A 12,092-nucleotide genomic window follows, 5' to 3' on the forward strand; every position below is an offset into this window, starting at 1 on the left:
TATCAGATAGTGAACATGGTGAATAAAATATCACAAAAAACTATTGTGCGATTGCACTTTTTTTGCAGTTTTTCCGCACTTGAAACTTTTTTGCTGTTTTCCAGTACACTATATGGTAAAACGTATGGTTTATTTAAAAGTACAGCTCGTCCCACAAAAACAAGCCCTTATATGGCAAGATTGATGGAAAAATAAAAAAAAAGAAGGCGAGAAAAAAAAAACAAAACTGAAAAACGGAAAACGGCCCGGGGATGAAGGGGTTAACAAATGTCAAGTTAAAATTATATAAGTATTAAAAACAATACTATGATCAGTTGATGACAATTTTTTTTGTTAGATATTAGTAAACCTAATCCACAATATACAATATATGAAGTTGTGTAATCAAAAAACTTATAGATAGGAGATTTAGCAAAAAGGTTAATCCACTAATACATTGACTGTGGTTAGATAAAGCATATAAATCCTCGTACCGTATAACAGTTAGGCCTCTTTCACACGTCAGTCAAAAATACACGTGTTTTTCACTAACGTGTTAAAGATGCATTTGGTTTTCCTTGTGCTGTGATTTTGGCACGTGTATGCTCCGTGTGCTATCCGTGATAGCACATGGAGATCAGGCACTCCTATGCTCACCTGTCCCTGGCGCTGCTGTCCATCATACTGATGTCTCCAGCTCTCCTGTCTCTGCTCACTGCTGTCTCCCTTCTGTTGGTGCAGTGAATATTCATGAGCATAATTGGATGGCCTAGAAGCAGGAGACAGCAGTGATAGAAACAGCATTGCTGGAGACAGGTGAGTATATAAAAATCATTTTATTTCAAAGATACGTGTTTTCTCTGGCACATGTCACACGGATGACACCACTGTGTGGTCCGTGTGACATCAGTGATGACAGAGAAAAACAGACATGTCGCCATGTGGAACTTACGGACATGCATGTGCGCTGCATGGAAACACGATCAGTGAGAAATCACTGATATGTGTGCAGACCCACTGATTTTAATGGGTCTGCGTATGTCCGCAATTCCGATATGTGTAAGAACAGTAACATACATACCAGAATCAATGACGTGTGACGGAGGCCTTAATGTGTGAAAAAACATAAAAACATGGAACAATCTCACCCATTCATAGGCTTTAGAATTAGCCCCCTTGACCCTAGCTATGCTAGGTATCCCTAAATCCTTCAAAGCTGTTGCCATAACAAGGACATTCCACATCTGGCCCTATGTGAAATAAGCCAATACTTTCCCTCCCGACACGTTTTTCCCTACAGAATTTTTAGGGGATTAGAATACACAAAAAATAAATTGCTGAGATGCCCCTATCCTAGTGGTATATCTAATATATAAAGCTGAGTGTATGTATGTGTGTGTATGTTCGTTAAAGGAATCCGCACCATCACATTTACAATCACAAAATTTTGCCCATTCACTCAATGTGACTCAGGGAATGTCATAGACTATATTTTGAGAAAAAAATGTAACCCTGCACTTTACAGTTACTCTTCAAAAAACATGCCTCCATTAAAGTGAATGGAGCTGGGAACTACAGGCTATTAATAGTAGTTGTGATTGGTTGCTATAGGAACAAACGACATTCATAGTATAAGAAGCTTATGTGTGAGGTAATATGATGTTGGTGGAGAGACGGATAGAGACAAAGACAGACTGAGAGACAGGCAGACAGAGACAGACAGACAGACATAGACAGAGAGAAAGAGACAGACAAGGAAAGAGACAGAGACAGATAGGAAAAAAAAGCCAGACAGACAGAAAAAAGAGACAGAAAGAAATGCACACGGGGAAAGAAACAGACGGTGAATGAGACAGATGGAAAAAGAGACAGACAGAGACAGGCAGAAAGGGAAAGAGACAGAAAGCAAAAGAGATAGACAAAGAGACAGACAAACACAGACAGGGGAAGAGATGGGGAAAGGGACACATGGGGAAAGAGACAGACGGGAAAAGAGACAGACAGGGACAGAGACAGAGAGAAACAGACAGGGAAAGAGAAAGAGAGAGACAGACAGGGAAAGAGACAGAGAAAGGCAGACAAGGAAAGAGACAGACAAAGATCAACGGAGGAAGAGACAGATGGGGAAAAAGATAGATGGGGAAAGAGACAGACCTGGAAAGAGACAGACCTGGAAAGAGACAGACCTGGAAAGAGACAGACCTGAAAAGATACCGACGGGCAAAGAGACAGACGGGGAAAGAGCCAGACCGGGAAATAGACAGACAGGGAAAGAGATAGAGAGAGAAAGATATGGAAAGAGACAGAGAGAGGCACACAAGGAAAGAGACAGACAAAGACCAATGAAGGAAGAGACAGATGGGGAAAAAGATAGACGGGGAATGAGACAGATCTGGAAAGAGACAGACCTGGAAAGAGACAGACTTGAAAAGATAGATATAGGAAAAGAGACAGACGGAGAAAGAGACAGACAGACAGGCAGACAAAGCAAGAGACATACAGCAAAAGAGACAGACAGACAGGGAAAGAGACAGGGAAAGAGACAGACAGGGAAAGAGACAGCAAGATGGAGACAGACAAGGAAAGAGACAGACAAAGAGATGGACAAAGACAGACAAGGAAAGAGACGGGGAAAGAGACAGATGGGGAAAGAGACAGATGAGGAAAGAGACAGACCTGGAAAAACACAGAGCTGGAAAGAGACAAACCTAGAAAGAGACAGACGGGGAAAGAGACAGGCGGAGAAGGAGGCAGAGACAGAAAGGGAAAGAGACAGACGGGGAAAGGGACAGACAGGGGAAAGAGACAGACCGAGGAAAGAGACAGACCAGGGAAAGAGACAGACAGGGACAGAGACAGAGAGAGACAGACTGGGGAAAGAGACAGAGAGGGACAGACAGGAAAAGAAACAGAGTGAGGCAGACAAGGAACGAGACAGACAAAGACCAACAGAGGAAGAGACCAATGGGGAAAAAGATAGACGGGGAAAGAGACAGACCTAGAAAGAGACAGACCTGAAAAGATACAGACGGAAAAGAGACAGACGAAGAAAGAACCAGACCGGGAAAGAGACAGACAGGGAAAGAGACAGACAGACACATGCAGACAGGGAAAGAGAAACACAGCAAAAGAGACAGACAGAGCGACAGACAGGGAAAGATACAAGGAAAGAGACAGACCTGGAAAGAGACAGACCTGGAAAGAGACAGACCTGGAAAGAGACAGACCTGGGAAGAGACAGACCTGGAAAGAGACAGACAGGGAAAGAGACAGACAGACACAGGCAGACTGGGAAAGAGACACACAGCAAAAGAGACAGAGAGACAGACAGGGAAAGAGATGGGGAAAGAGACAGATAGGGAAAGAGATAGACGGGGAAAGAGACAGAGAGATGGAGACAGACAAGGAAAGAGACAGACAGAGACATGTAAGCAGGAAAAGAGACAAACAGCAAAAGAGACAGAGAGATGAACAAAGACAGACAGGGAAAGAGACAGGGAAAGAGACAGATGGGGAAAGAGACAGATGAGGAAAGAGACAGACCTGGAAAGAGACAGATGGGGAAAGAGAGAGGCGGAGAAGGAGAAAGAGACAGACAGGGAAAGACACAGACGGGGAAAGGGACAGACCAGGGAAAGAGACAGACTGGAGAAAGAAACAGACTGGAGAAAGAAACAGACCGGGACAGAAACAGAGAGAGACAGACAGGGAAAGAGACAGAAAGAGACAGACAGGGAAAGATACAGAGAGAGGCAGACAAGAAAAGAGACAGAAAAAGACCAGACAGGGTAAGAGACGGGGAAAGAGACAGATGGGGACAGAGACAGATGAGGAAAGAGACAGACCTGGAAAGACACAGATCTGAAAAGAGACAGACCTGGAAAGAGACAGATGGGGAAAGAGACAAGCGGAGAAGGAGACAGAGACAGACAGGGAAAGAGACAGATGAGGAAAGAGACAGACCTGGAAAAAGACAGAGCTGGAAAGAGACAGACCTAGAAAGAGACAGACGGGGAAAGAGACAGGCGGAGAACGAGGCAGAGACAGACAGGGAAAGAGACAGATGGGAAAAGAGACAGACGGGGAAAGGGACAGACCGGGGAAAGAGACAGACCGAGGAAAGAGACAGACCGGAGAAAGAGACAGACCAGGAAAAGAGACAGACAGGGACAGAGACAGAGAGAGACAGACTGGGGAAAGAGACAGAAAGGGACAGACAGGGAAAGAGACAGAGTGAAGCAGACAAGGAACGAGACAGACAAAGACCAACGGAGGAAGAGACCAATGGGGAAAAAGATAGACAGGGAAAGAGACAGACCTAGAAAGAGACAGACCTGAAAAGATATAGACGGAAAAGAGACAGACGAAGAAAGAACCAGACCGGGAAAGAGACAGACAGGGAAAGAGACAGACAGACACATGCAGACAGGGAAAGAGACAGACAGACACATGCAGACAGGGAAAGAGACACACAACAAAAGAGACAGACAAAGTGACAGACAGGGAAAGATACAAGGAAAGAGACAGACAGGGAAAGAGACAGACCTGGAAAGAGACAGACCTGGGAAGAGACAGACCTGGAAAGAGACAGACAGGGAAAGAGACACACAGCAAAAGAGACAGACAGAGAGACAGACAGGGAAAGAGATGGGGGAAAGAGACAGATAGGGAAAGAGACAGACGGGGAAAGAGACAGAGAGATGGAGACAGACAAGGAAAGAGACAGACAGACATGTAAGCAGGAAAAGAGACAAACAGCAAAAGAGACAGACAGAGAGATGAACAAAGACAGACAGGGAAAGAGACGGGGAAAGAGACAGATGGGTAAAGAGACAGATGAGGAAAGAGACAGACCTGGAAAGAGACAGATGGGGAAAGAGAGAGGCGGAGAAGGAGAAAGAGACAGACAAGGAAAGAGACAGACGGGGAAAGGGACAGACCAGGGAAAGAGACAGACTGGAGAAAGAAAAAGACTGGAGAAAGAAACAGACCGGGACAGAGACAGAGAGAGACAGACAGGGAAAGAGACAGAAAGAGACAGACAGGGAAAGATACAGAGATAGGCAGACCAGAAAAGAGACAGAAAAAGACCAACGGAGGAAGAGACAGATGGGGAAAAAGATAGACGGGGAAAGAGACAGACCTGGAAAGAGACAGACCTGGAAAGAGACAGACCTGAAAAGATAGACGGGGAAAGAGACAGACGGAGAAAGAGACAGACAGGGAAAGTGACAGACAGACAAAGGCAGTCAGGGAAAGAGACATACAGCAAAAGAGACAGACAGAGAGACAGACAGGGAAAGAGATGGGGAAAGAGACAAACAGGGAAAGAGACAGAGAGATGGAGACAGACAATGAAAGAGACAGACAGAGACATGCAAACAAGAAAAGAGACAGACCTGGAAATAGACAGACATAGAGATGGACAAAGACAGACAAAGAAAGAGACGGGGAAAGAGACAGATGGGGACAGAAACAGATGAGGAAAGAGACAGACCTGGAAAGAGACAGATCTGAAAAGGGACAGACCTGGAAAGAGACAGATGGGGAAAGAGACAAGCGGAGAAGGAGACAGAGAAAGACAGGGAAAGAGACAGATGGGGAAAGGGACAGACCGGGGAAAGAGACAGTCCGAGGAAAGAAAAAGACCAGAGAAAGAGACAGACCGGGGAAAGAGACAGACCAGGGTAAAAGACAAACAGGGACAGAGAGAGACAGACAGGGAAAGAGACAGAGAAAGGCAGACAAGGAAAGAGACAGACAAAGACCAACGGAGAAAGATACAGATGGGGAAAAAGATAGACGGTGAAAGACACAGACCTGGAAAGAGACAGACCTGAAAAGATACAGACGGGGAAAGAGACAGACAGAGAAAGAGCCAGCCCAGGAAAGAGACAGACAGGGAAAGATACAGAGAGAGGCAGACAGGAAAAGAGACAGAAAAAGACCAACGGAGGAAGAGACAGATGGGGAAAAAGATAGACGGGGAAAGAGACAGACCTGGAAAGAGACAGACCTGGAAAGAGATAGCCCTGAAAAGATAGACGTGGAAAGAGACAGACGGAGAAAGAGACAGACAGAGAAAGAGACAGACAGACAAAGGCAGTCAGGGAAAGAGACATACAGCAAAAGAGATAGACAGAGAGACAGACAGGGAAAGAGATGGGGAAAGAGACAGAAAGGGAAAGAGACAGACAGGGAAAGAGACAGAGAGATGGAGACAGACAAGGAAAGAGACAGACAGAGACATGCAAACAGGAAAAGAGACAGACCTGGAAATAGACAGACATAGAGATGGACAAAGACAGACAGGGAAAGAGACGGGGAAAGAGACAGATGGGGACAGAGACAGATGAGGAAAGAGACAGACCTGGAAAGAGACAGATCTGAAAAGAGACAGACCTGGAAAGAGACAGATGGTGAAAGAGACAGGCGGAGAAGGAGACAGAGACAGACCGGGAAAGAGACAGATGGGGAAAGGGACAGACCGGGGAAGGAGACAGACCGGGGAAAGAGACAGACCGAGGAAAGAAACAGACCGGAGAAAGAGACAGACCGGGGAAAGAGACAGACCGGGGTAAAAGACAAACAGGGACAGAGAGAGACAGACAGGGAAAAAGGCAGAGAGAGACAGACAGGGAAAGAGACAGAGAAAGGCAGACAAGGGAAGAGACAGACAAAGACCAACGGAGAAAGATACAGATGGGGAAAAAGATAGACGGTGAAAGAGACAGACCTGGAAAGAGACAGACCTGAAAAGATACAGACGGGGAAAGAGACAGAGAAAGAGCCACCACAGGAAAGAGACAGAAAGGGAAAGAGACAGACAGAGAAAAAGACAGAGACAGAGTGAGGCAGACATGGAACGAGACAGACAAAGACCAACGGAGGAAGAGACCAATGGGGAAAAAGAAAGACGGGGAAAGAGACAGACCTAGAAAGAAACAGACCTGAAAAGATACAGACGGAAAAGAGACAGACGAAGAAAGAACCAGACCGGGAAAGAGACAGACAGGGAAAGAGACAGACAGACACATGCAGACAGGGAAAGAGACACACAGCAAAAGAGACAGACAGAGCGACAGACAGGGAAAGATACAAGGAAAGAGACAGACCTGGAAAGAGACAGACCTGGAAAGAGACAGACCTGGGAAGAGACAGACCTGGGAAGAGACAGACCTGGGAAGAGACAGACCTGGAAAGAGACAGACAGGGAAAGAGACAGACAGACACAGGCAGACTGGGAAAGAGACACACAGCAAAAGAGACAGACAGAGCGACAGACAGGGAAAGATACAAGGAAAGAGACAGACCTGGAAAGAGACAGACCTGGAAAGAGACAGACCTGGAAAGAGACAGACCTGGGAAGAGACAGACCTGGGAAGAGACAGACCTGGGAAGAGACAGACCTGGAAAGAGACACACAGAAAAAGAGACAGACAGGGAATGATATGGGGAAAGAGACAGATAGGGAAAGAGACAGATGGGGAAAGAGACAGAGAGATGGAGACAGACAAGGAAAGAGACAGACAGAGACATGTAAGCAGGAAAAGAGACAAACAGCAAAAGAGACAGACAGAGAGATGATCAAAGACAGGGAAAGAGATGGGGAAAGAGACAGATGGGGAAAGAGACAGATGAGGAAAAAGACAGACCTGGAAAGAGACAGATGGGGAAAGAGAGAGGCGGAGAAGGAGAAAGAGACAGACAGGGAAAGAGACAGACGGGGAAAGGGACAGACCAGGGAAAGAGACAGACTGGAGAAAGAAACAGACTGGAGACAGAAACAGACCGGGACAGAGACAGAGAGAGACAGACAGGGAAAGAGACAGAAAGAGACAGACAGGGAAAGATACAGAGAGAGGCAGACAAGAAAAGAGACAGAAAAAGACCAACGGAGGAAGAGACAGATGGGGAAAAAGATAGACGGGGAAAGAGACAGACCTGGAAAGAGACAGACCTGGAAAGAGACAGACCTGAAAAGATAGACGGGGAAAGAGACAGACAGGGAAAGTGACAGACAGACAAAGGCAGTCAGGGAAAGAGACATACAGCAAAAGAGACAGACAGAGAGACAGACAGGGAAAGAGATGGGGAAAGAGACAAACAGGGAAAGAGACAGAGAGATGGAGACAGAAAAGGAAAGAGACAGACAGAGACATGCAAACAGGAAAAGAGACAGACCTGGAAATAGACAGACATAGAGATGGACAAAGACAGACAGGGAAAGAGACGGGGAAAGAAACAGATGGGGACAGAGACAGATGAGGAAAGAGACAGACCTGGAAAGAGACATATCTGAAAAGAGACAGACCTGGAAAGAGACAGATGGGGAAAGAGACAAGCGGAGAAGGAGACAGAGACAGACAGGGAAAGAGACAGATGGGGAAAGGGACAGACCGGGGAAAGAGACAGACCGAGGAAAGAGACAGACCGGAGAAAGAGACAGACCGGGGAAAGAGACAGACCGGGGTAAAAGACAAACAGGGACAGAGAGAGACAGACAGGGAAAGAGACAGAGAAAGACAGACAAGGAAAGAGACAGACAAAGACCAACGGAGAAAGATACAGATGGGAAAAAGATAGACGGTGAAAGACACAGACCTGGAAAGAGACAGACCTGGAAAGAGACAGACCTGAAAAGATACAGACGGGGAAAGAGACAGACCTGGAAAGAGACAGACCTGGAAAGAGACAGACCTGGAAAGAGATAGACCTGAAAAGATAGACGGGAAAGAGACAGACGGAGAAAGAGACAGACAGGGAAAGAGACAGACAGACAAAGGCAGTCAGGGAAAGAGACATAAAGCAAAAGAGACAGACAGAGAGACAGACAGGGAAAGAGATGGGGAAAGAGACAGAAAGGGAAAGAGACAGACAGCGAAAGAGACAGAGAGATGGAGACAGACAAGGAAAGAGACAGACAGAGACATGCAAACAGGAAAAGAGACAGACCTGGAAATAGACAGACATAGAGATGGACAAAGACAGACAGGGAAAGAGACAGGGAAAGAGACAGATGGGGACAGAGACAGATGAGGAAAGAGACAGACCTTGAAAGAGACAGATCTGAAAAGAGACAGACCTGGAAAGAGACAGATGGGGAAAGAGACAGGCGGAGAAGGAGACAGGGGACAGAGACAGACCGGGGTAAAAGACAAACAGGGACAGAGAGAGACAGACAGGGAAAGAGACAGAGAAAGGCAGACAAGGAAAGAGACAGACAAAGACCAACGGAGAAAGATACAGATGGGGTAAAAGATAGACGGTGAAAGACACAGACCTGGAAAGAGACAGACCTCAAAAGATACAGACGGGGAAAGAGACAGACAGAGAAAGAGCCAGCCCAGGAAAGAGACAGACAGGGAAAGATACAGAGAGAGGCAGACAGGAAAAGAGACAGAAAAAGACCAACGGAGGAAGAGACAGATGGGGAAAAAGATAGACGGGGAAAGAGACAGACCTGGAAAGAGACAGACCTGGAAAGAGACAGACCTGGAAAGAGACAGACCGGAGAAAGAAACAGACCGGGGAAACAGACAGACCGGGGAAAGAGACAGACCAGGAAAAGCGACAGACTGGGGAAAGAGACAGACTGGGGAAAGAGACAGACCGGAGAAAAAGACAGTTCCGGGAAAGAGACAGACCGGGGAAAAAGACAAACAGGGACAGAGATGGAGAGAGTCAGAAAGGGAAAGAGACAGAGAGAGGCAGACAAGGAAAGAGACAGACAAACGGAGGAAGAGACCAATGGGGAAAAAGATAGATGGGGAAAGAGACAGACCTGGAAAGAGAAAAACCTAAAAAGATACAGATGGGGAAAGAGACAGACCGGGAAAGAGCCAGACCGGGAAAGAGCCAGACCGGGAAAGAGACAGACAGGGAAAGAGACAGACAGGGAAAGAGACAGACAGACACAGGCAGACAGGGAAAGAAACGGGGAAAGAGACAGACGGGGAAAGAGACAGACAGATAGAGACAGACAAGGAAAGAGACAGACAGAGACACACAAACAGTAAAAGAGACAGACAGCAAAAGAGACAGACAGAGAGATGGACAAAGACAGACAGGGAAAGAGATGGGGAAAGAGACAGATGGGGAAAGAGACAGATGAGGAAAGAGACAGACGGAGAAAAAGACAGAGATAGACAGGGAAAGAGACAGACGGGGAATGAGACAGACGGGGAAAGAGACAGATCGGGGAAAAAGACAGACCAGGGAAAGAGACAGACCAGAGAAAGTGACAGACCAGGGAAAGAGACAGACCACGGAAAAAGACAAACAGGGACAGAGACAGAGAGAGATAGACAGGGAAAGAGACAGTGAGAGGCAGACAGACAGGGAAAGAGACAGACAGGGAAAGAGACAGAAAGACACAGGCAGACTGGGAAAGAGACACACAGAAAAAGACACAGACAGAGAGACAGACAGGGAAAGAGATGGGGAAAGAGACAGATAGATGGAGACAGACAAGGAAAGAGACAGACAGAGACACACAAATAGTAAAAGAGACAGACAGCAAAAGAGACAGACAGAGAAATGGACAAAGACAGACAGGGAAAGAGATGGGGAAAGAGACAGATGGGGAAAGAGACAGATGAGGAACGAGACAGACCTGGAAAGAGACAGATCTGAAAAGAGACAGATCTGGAAAGAGACAGATGGGGAAAGAGACAGATGGGAAAAAGACAGATGGAGAAGAAGACAGGGATAGACAGGGAAAGAGACTGATGGGGAAAGAGACTGATGGGGAAAGGGACAGACCGGGGAAAGAGACAGACCGGGGAAAGAGACAGACCGGAGAAAGAGACAGACCGGGGAAAGAAACAGACCGGGGAAAGAGACAGATGAGGCAAGAGACAGACAAGGAAAGAGACAGACAGGGAAGGAGACAGACCTGGAAACAGAAAGACCTGGAAACAGACAGACCTGGAAAGAGTCAGATGGGGAAAGAGTCAGATGGGGAAAGAGTCAGATGGGGAAAGAGTCAGATGGGGAAAGAGTCAGATGGGGAAAGAGTCAGATGGGGAAAGAGTCAGATGGGGAAAGAGACAGACGGGGAAAGAGACAGACGGGGAAAGAGACAGACAGACAGAGATAGAGAGAGACAGAGATAGAGAGAAAGACAGACACAGAAATAGAGAGAGACAGACACAGGCACAGAGATAGAGAGACAGACAGACACAGAGATAGAGAGAGGCAGACAGACATAGAGACACAGAGATAGAGAGAGACAGAAAGACTGATACAGACAGACAGATGGAGAGAGACAGAGATAGGGAGAGAGACAGACACAGAGATAGAGAGATGGACACAGAAATAGAGAGAGACAGACACAGACACAGAGATAGAGAGAGATAGACACAGAGATAGAGACAGACAGACACACAGAGACATATAGAGTGACAGACAGACAGAGACACAGACAGACAGAGATGGGGAGAGAGACAGAGAGACAATTAGTATCCTGAGAAACGCCGGGTACTACAGCAAGTATGATAAGCACAAAAAATGAAAGGCTGTAATGCCTCAGCATCAAGAGAGAAAGTTCTCTAAAAATAACAAAATTGTTTAGGGAACTTTCTCTCTTGATACTGTTTAAATTGTCTGATTATCTTAAATGTTTTATCATCTTTTACATTTCACTTGGCACTTGCAAAAATTTAAAGACTTTTTTCTTTTTCACTTCAGCGAGATCACTATATGTGAACACTGTTTTTGCACATATTGCACACTTTATAGTATTTGATCTGGATTGGTTTATGATATCTATTTATATTATATTTATTTTTTTCCTTACCCATTTAATGCCAGAATGTTTGTATTAATTTCAGCCCCCATGTACCTTCTGTATTTATTCTGCCAACTTTTAATGTATATTTTATGTATATTTTATCAACTTTTTGAGATCTCCAAAATATTTTTTGTTTATTATCTGATTTTGTTTTTGGAGAATAATATATTTGACTATTTTTTTGATGAGGCATATAAAATGGCATACATAATGGCCAAAAGAGGTTAATTAAGTTTAATGGCAAAGACAAGATTGAAAAACTGGTGAGGCTGGGAGATTGGGATTTGCGATTGGGAATCGACCAGTCTCAACACCACCT

This window comes from Anomaloglossus baeobatrachus, chromosome 6 (genome assembly GCF_048569485.1).
Source record: "Anomaloglossus baeobatrachus isolate aAnoBae1 chromosome 6, aAnoBae1.hap1, whole genome shotgun sequence".
Classification (NCBI taxonomy): domain Eukaryota; kingdom Metazoa; phylum Chordata; class Amphibia; order Anura; family Aromobatidae; genus Anomaloglossus; species Anomaloglossus baeobatrachus.